This window comes from Magnolia sinica, chromosome 9 (assembly GCF_029962835.1).
Source record: "Magnolia sinica isolate HGM2019 chromosome 9, MsV1, whole genome shotgun sequence".
Classification (NCBI taxonomy): domain Eukaryota; kingdom Viridiplantae; phylum Streptophyta; class Magnoliopsida; order Magnoliales; family Magnoliaceae; genus Magnolia; species Magnolia sinica.
Genome location: NC_080581.1, coordinates 57,274,167 through 57,281,958, shown reverse-complemented (window position 1 = coordinate 57,281,958; position 7,792 = coordinate 57,274,167). Strand labels below are relative to the sequence as shown.

Sequence of the window (7,792 nt, the reverse complement as noted above, 5' to 3'; positions counted from 1 at the left end):
TTTGTGGGTTGCTTCCTCATCATGAATTCTAGAAAATGTCGATAACTTTTGCCCATTCCTATAGATTAATAAAGTGAAATTTCACAATTAACTTTGTGCATGATTTTTGTGTTTTAACCCATCATAGAGGTAATCCATTGATTGGACAATTGGAGTTAGTGAGGATGTTGATTGGATGGTATACAGGGCTTCATACCAAATCTTAGTAAACTGCTGATGAACAGGATCATTTCTATTTCCTACACATTTACACTTTGATATTCAAATAGCCGATGAGTTAGAAAGGCTCATTGCTTGGTGATCTACACTGTTGAGATGGGTTTTCATCGTGGATGGACCATGCTTCCAAAATTTGCCCTACCAAAGATCCTACCTCTCAAAAGTTTCTACTCCTTTTTCTATTTGCTTTGAATTGTGTTAGAACTAATAGATTCTTTAGATACATCTATTTAACCTTATTTTCATTTGTTTTATTTGACTGCAGGAGGTGATATCCAAGCCTAAAATTGGACAATCACAAAGGTTTTATGCATGAAACAAAGTTAATTTTTACCTTCCTATGTTGCTTTACTATTGATTCCAAGTAGCTTTTTCTTTCTTCTTTATATAGTTTTTATAATGATTTGTATTTTTTAAAAAGGTTTCTTGGATATCAAGCTGATATATATGGGTGGACCAGCATGATTTCTTTGAGGTTCTATATTTTTCTTTCTTTCTTTCTTTTATTTATTTATTTTTCCTGATATTAGTCCTAAACATATGCATTTCTAAATCTTGATTCTACACATCTCAGTTTGCTGGATTGAATAGTTCATCATTTCTTTGTAGGACTAATTTAGGAGTTGTTGGACCCCCTACCAAATTTCAGCAATCAATACAATTCTTCTGGTGGCCTCGATGGTAGATGACCCACTGTGAGAAAATCATGCCAATTGCTTGATCTTGCTCATCTAACCATGGTACTTCTGCTTAAAACATGTGAATTATACATCTTTTAAGGCCTTAGCTGCTAGTTTACAATCCAGTCTAGAGCCTACAGATTATATATATCAGGCTACCAAGATGGATCTGTACGAGTATGGGATGCCACATATCCAGTCGTGTCACTTGTATCTGTATTTGGAAGGGAGGTTAGAGCCTCATCATGGATAACCCATAAAATATTTATCTTTGAAACGTACTGAAGGTATAACTCTCTTTTGATTTTGATGAATGTTAATAAAATAAGTGATGGTTAGGTTATTTGGTAGTATGGCCTGTTAAAGCAACATGTATTATATGATTGTCAGGTACCAGGTATCAAAGTGGCTGGCATAAGTGCTCTAGTATTAGTGTTGGACTTCTGTTCAATCACTATGAGCTTGGTTATTGGAAACGAATGTGGTCTAGTGAGAGATGTTCTTTCCATAGCTACTTTCTTCTGATTTGGCGGCTTAGGTTATTATTTAGTGTACATAGCAATGTAATTATTTGTTGTGACACTAAAATCACATTAGTAGAATGATACGAACTATTTAAACATTGACCATCTAAATGTCATTGGCCATTTTTTTGCGAGATTTTCAATTCTAAAAAGTGGGGCCCACAGTTCTATTATACAGACCATCGGTTTGTTTCTTTCCACTGAGGGTGGAAAATGGTCCAATAATCCATCAGATCATAAGATCCCAGCCACCTATATTAGGACCAATTTTTGTTCTTAATAGTCCACTTAGAAAGAATCAGTGCAAGTTAGGACATGTTATTTTCCTCAACTCTGTAAGTTAAACGAGTAACTGTATTTTGGGAAGTTTGTTGGTTAAACTAATATTAAAGCTCAGAAAAATGAGATTCCCTTTGTTATGACTTGCTAATTTTTCTAGTCGCTAGCCTTGCAGATTCTTACTGGGAGGAACTATATGATACATGATGGCCTGCATCTTTGCACAGTAGTGGGGCCCATGGTCTAGTAATATAGATCATTGGTTTGTTTTATCCTATTGTTGAAATATTTTATAACCTACGCCTTGTTGAAGTTCGACTATTGTCCACATGCATGTATGGATTTTTTTGGTTATATATGTGATTATTATTATTATTATTTGGAAAAAAAGGTGCCAGATAGCCATTTGAACCAGAAAAAAAATTACATCTCAAGAATCAGGTATTTTCTCAATTTATCTCGAAATGTATAATGTCTAATGATATGGTAATATTTATGGGAATCATCTCTATTCCCCCCTCACCAAAAAAAACCATGATTATTATATATCTTTATTATTATTAATTTGGTCTTGAATGTCAACTGCATGTGGTAATGGAAGTTCTGCCGAACTTACGAGATTCATTAACATGAATTTATGATAATGACTCTATTTGCTCTCTGTCCAGATTTTGAAGAAACTCCCTTGTTGAAGAATAGTGCTCTAATTAGTGGCTACAGCATGTAGAAGTCCAAAAGATTTTCAGTGTATCAGCCTTAGCAGCTGAAAACTCCTATATACTGCTCATATCTTCTCTTTCAATGAAAGCCCTCTTATGATTGGGTTGCCAATTTCTATGGAAACTGGATTTGGATGTACTATATGCTTATCAATATGCTATTGTTTTTCATATAGGTTTATCTTACAATTAATTTTTTATGCTTGATTGAATTGTGGGCATGGATAGCACTGAAGGTCCAAATCTCTTTCCACTACACCGTTGCAAAACTCTGCTTCTAGTTTGTGTTGTTTTCATGTCCTCTTTTTCTTTCTTTTCTCTCTCTTTTTTTTTGGCTCATATTCTAACCTGATTTGGAAAAAAATAAATGATCGTGATGGATAAAATAGATACATCATGATGGCCTTTTGTTTGTAATCTTTCTGGTTTACTACATAAGCATGGACATTTTGGTTCACTATTTGCTTCCCATTTCATATACTGTGCAATAGTTAACTATAAGTCATTAGATTTTCCTAGATTTGGGGGGTTCCCACATAGTGGCAGTTTGGTAATTTTGGAGTCCTTCTTAGTTAGGGTTTGGGCTAAAAGTACGAGTGTTGGAGCTAACGCTTTCGGAGTCCGAACTCATTCTTTTGAAAAATAGAAAAATGGGAATATTAGTAAATATGGATTTTCTTATTAAGAAGAAAATGGAAGATGGATTGAAAAAACATAAAAGAGTTTTTTTTTTTATCTTCTTCTTTTTTGCTTCAAAAGAGAGATGGAGAGGTAAGAGTGGGGAAATCGAGGGAGATAGTGGGGGAATAAAGTGGCTGCGTGAGATTTGAAAATAGCGAGTGTATTTTGGTTTAAAAATGACGTTTCGCATGCGTGGCGTGCATTTCTTTTAAGATAGTAATTTGATTTTACTGAAGATAATTGAATTATATAGGCAAGCGTTTAATGTAGGGAACTTCTCTAGAAATATTATTCTGATAATTAACTTGATGAGAGTAATTTGCGGTTCAGTTCTTAGACCCATCTCCCTATCATATTCAAAGAAATCCACATTTTTCTTCGTGTTTCTTACATGGTTCTTTGTCCCATTTTTGTTTGACTTGAAAGTAAAGGTGATGCATCTTCTTATTTATTCAATCATGGAATGCAGGATGTTGCCGTTAAGGTTCTTACAGATCAAGACTTTCATGAGGAGCAACTGAAGGACTTTCTAAAGGAGGTATGCATTTGAAATATCGCTAATAATGTTATTTAAAACTATACCCATTTATGTATCCGGATGTGTGTCGGAGCTATTTGGATGTTGAGTGGGGGTCCCTGTAAGGTGGGAACTACTGTTATGACTATTGGAAGGGCCTGACCATTTGGACAGGCCGTGTTTATGTTTTTGCTCGAAATTAATGGAGAAGACCCGGATGTATGTCGGAGCTATTCGGATGTTGAGCGGGGGTCCCTCAAAGGTGGGAACCGCTGTTATGACCATGATGAAGCTGTCCATTTCCTATAGACAGCATTGGAAGGGCCTAGCCAATTGGAGCAGGCCGTGTTTATATCTGTATTTGCAGGGACCACACCCTTAACCTATAACCTAAACCTATTCTCAAATCCCAAAACCTATATCTTATAACCTAAACCTAAACCTAAACCTAAACCTAAACATAAACCTATAACCTATAACCTAAACCTAAACCTAAAACTTAAATGTATTCTCAAATCCCTAAACCTAAACCTACACCTAATCCTAATCTCAATTCGTTAACCTATAACCTAAACCTAAACTTGAAAACCCAAACCTAAACCTGATCCCGAACCTAAACCCGATTTCCTAAACTTAAACCTTAACCTATTCTCAATTCCCTAAACCTAAACCTATAACCTAAACCTAAACCTATAACCTATAACCTATAACCTAAACCTATAACCTAAACTCAATTCCCTAAACTTTAACTTACAACCTAACCTAAACCTATTCTCAAATCCCAAAACCTATACTTATAACCTAATCCTAAACCTTAACTTAGAACCTAAACCTATACTTATAACCTTAACCTAAACTTCTAACTTAAACCTTAACCTATTCTCAAATCCAAAAACCTATACCTATAACCTAATCCTAAACCTTAACCTAGAACCTAAACCTATACTTATAACCTTAACCTAAACTTCTAACCTAAACCTTAACCTATTCTCAAATCCAAAAACCTATACTTTTAACCTAAACCTAAACCTTAACCTTAACCTAAACCTATAACCTATACTTACAACCTTAACCTAAACTTAACCTAAACCTATAACCTATACTTATAACCTATAACCTACAATATTAAGCTAAACCTAAACCTTAACCTAAACCTATAACCTAAACCTAAACCTTAACCTAAACCTATAACCTATTACCTAAACCTAAACCTATAACCTAAACCCGAATATAAACCTGAACCCAAACACGAACCCAAACCCGAATTCCTAAACATAAACCTAAACATATAACTCATAACCTAAGCGTATACTTAAACCTAAAACCTAAACCTAAACCTATATAACATAAACCTAAACCGAATTCCCTAAACCTTTACCTATAACCAAACCTAAACCTATACTTATAACCTAAACCTATAACCTAAACCTAAGCCTAAACCTATAACCTATAACCTAAACTCAATTCCCTAAACCTTAACCAGTAACCTAACCTAAACTTATACTTATGACCTAAACCTATTCTCAAATCCCAAAACCTATAACCTATTCTCAATTCCCTAAACCTATAGCTTATAACCTAAACCTAAACCTAAACCTAATCCTTAACCTAAACCTAAACCTAAACCTATAACCTATAACCTAAACCTAAACCTAAACCTGAAACCTAAATGTATTCTCAAATCTCTAAACCTAAATCTACACCTAATCCTGATCTCAACTTCCTAACCAAAACCTAAACCCGATCCCGAACCCGAACCCTATTGCCAAAACCTAAACCTTAGCCTATTCTCAATTCCCTAAACCTATAGCTTATAACCTAAACCTAAACCTAAACCTAAACCTAAACATATAACCTATAACCTAAACCTAAACCTTAACCTCAACCTAAACCTAAACCTATAACCTAAACCTAAACCTAAACCTAAACCTAAAACCTAAATGTATTCTCAAATCCCTAAACCTACACCTAATCCTAATCTCAACTCCCTAACCTAAACCTAAACCTAAACTTGAAAACCCAAACCTAAACCCGATCCCGAAGCCAAACCCGATTTTCTAAACATCAACCTTAACCTATTCTCAATTCCCTAAACCTATAGCTTATAACTTAAACCTAAACCTAAATCTAAACATATAACCTTAACCTAAACCAAAACCTATGACTTAAAACCTTAAACTATAACCTATAACCTAAACTTATAACCTATAACCTAACCTTAACCTAAACATATAACCTAAAACCTAAACCTAAACCAAAAACCTAAATGTATTCTCAAATCCCTAAACCTAAACCTACACCTAATCTTAATCTCAACTCCCTAACCTAAACCTAAACCAAAACTTGAAAACCCAAACCTAAACCCAATCCCGAACCCGAATCCGATTTCCTAAACCTAAACCTTAACCTATTCCCAATTCCCTAAACCTATAGCTTATAACTTAAACCTAAACCTAAACTTTAACCTAAACATAAACCGAAACCTAAACCTAAAACCTAAATGTATTCTCAAATCCCTAAACCTAAACCTACACCTAATCCTAATCTCAACTCCCTAACCTAAACCTAAACCTAAACTTTAAAACCCAAACCTAAACCCGATCCCGAACCTGAACCCGATTTCCTAAACCTAAACCTTAACCTATTCTCAATTCCCTAAACCTATAGCTTATAACCTAAACCTAAACCTAAACCTATAACCTTAACCTAAAACAAAACCTATGACCTAAAACCTTAACCTAACCTATAACCTAAACTTATAACCTATAACCTAACCTTAACCTAAACCTAAAACCTTAACTTTAACCTATAACCTAAACCAAAAACCTAAATGTATTCTCAAATCCCTAAACCTAAACCTACACCTAATCCTAATCTCAACCCCCTAATCTAAACCTAAACCTAAACCTAAACTTGAAAACCCAAACCTAAACCCGACCCGAACCCGAACCCTATTTCCTAAACCTAAACCTTAACCTATTCTCAATTCCCTAAACCTATAGCTTATAACCTAAACCTAAACCTAAACCTTAACCTAAACCTAAACCTAAACATATAACCTATAACCTAAACCTAAACCTAAAACCTAAGTGTATTCTCAAATCCCTAAACCTAAACCTACACCTAATCATAATCTCAACTCCTTAACCTAAACCTAAACCTAAACTTGAAAACCCAAACCTAAACCCGATCCCGAACCCGAACCCGATTTCCTAAACCTAAACCTTAACCTATTCTCAATTCTCTAAACCTATAGCTTATAACCTAAACCTAAACCTTAACCTAAACCTAAACCTATAACCTATAACCTAAACCTAAACCTATAACTTAAATGTATTCTCAAATCCCTAAACTTAAACCTATACCTAATCCTAATCTCAACTGCCTAACCTAAACCTAAACCTAAACTTGAAAACCCAAACCTAAACCCGATCCAGAACTCGAACCCGATTTCCTAAACCTAAACCTTAACCTATTCTCAATTCCCTAAACCTATAGCTTATAAACTAAACCTAACCCTAAACCTATAACCTTAACCTAAACCAAAACTTATGACCTAAAACCTAAATGTATTCTCAAATCACTAAACCTAAACCTACACCTAATCCTAATCTCAACTCCCTAACCTAAACTTGAAAACCCAAACCTAAACCCGATCCCGAACCCAAACCCGATTTCCTAAACCTAAACCTTAACCTATTCTCAAATCCCTAAACCTAAACCTACACCTAATCCTAATCTCAACTCCCTAACCTAAACCTAAACCTAACTTGAAAACCCAAACCTAAACCTGATCCTGAACCCAAACCCGATTTCCTAAACCTAAACCTTAACTTATTCTCATTTCCCTAAACCTTAACCTATAACCTAACCTAAACCTAAACCTATAACCTAAACCTAAGCCTAAAACCTAAACTTATGACCTAAAACCTAAATGTATTCTCAAATCCCTAAACCTAAATCTACACATAATCCTAATCTCAACTCCCTAACCTAAACCTAAACCTAAACCTAAACTTGAAAACTCAAACCTAAACCTATAACCTACACTTATAACCTAAACCTAAACCTATAACCTAAACCTAAGCCTAAAACCTAAACCTATGACCTAAAAGCTAAATGTATTCTGAAATCCCTACACTTAAACCTACACCTAATCCTAATCTTAACTCC

The 7,792-nt window shown here is 34.7% G+C and overlaps 1 long non-coding RNA gene across 3 annotated transcripts; it reads left to right on the top strand.

Moving 5' to 3' along the window:
- The first annotated feature begins 482 nt into the window (after positions 1-482).
- Positions 483-2,214, top strand: LOC131256335 (uncharacterized). 3 transcript variants are annotated; one of them, XR_009176757.1, is made up of 3 exons: positions 483-522; positions 829-1,186; positions 1,290-2,214. It is a non-coding gene; the product is annotated as an uncharacterized LOC131256335 (long non-coding RNA). The 3 variants fall into 3 exon arrangements; XR_009176758.1 differs by lacking the exon at positions 483-522 and adding an exon at positions 529-694; XR_009176759.1 differs by lacking the exon at positions 483-522 and having other exon boundaries at positions 708-1,186; positions 1,290-1,388; positions 1,559-2,214.
- Positions 2,215-7,792: the final 5,578 nt, after the last annotated feature.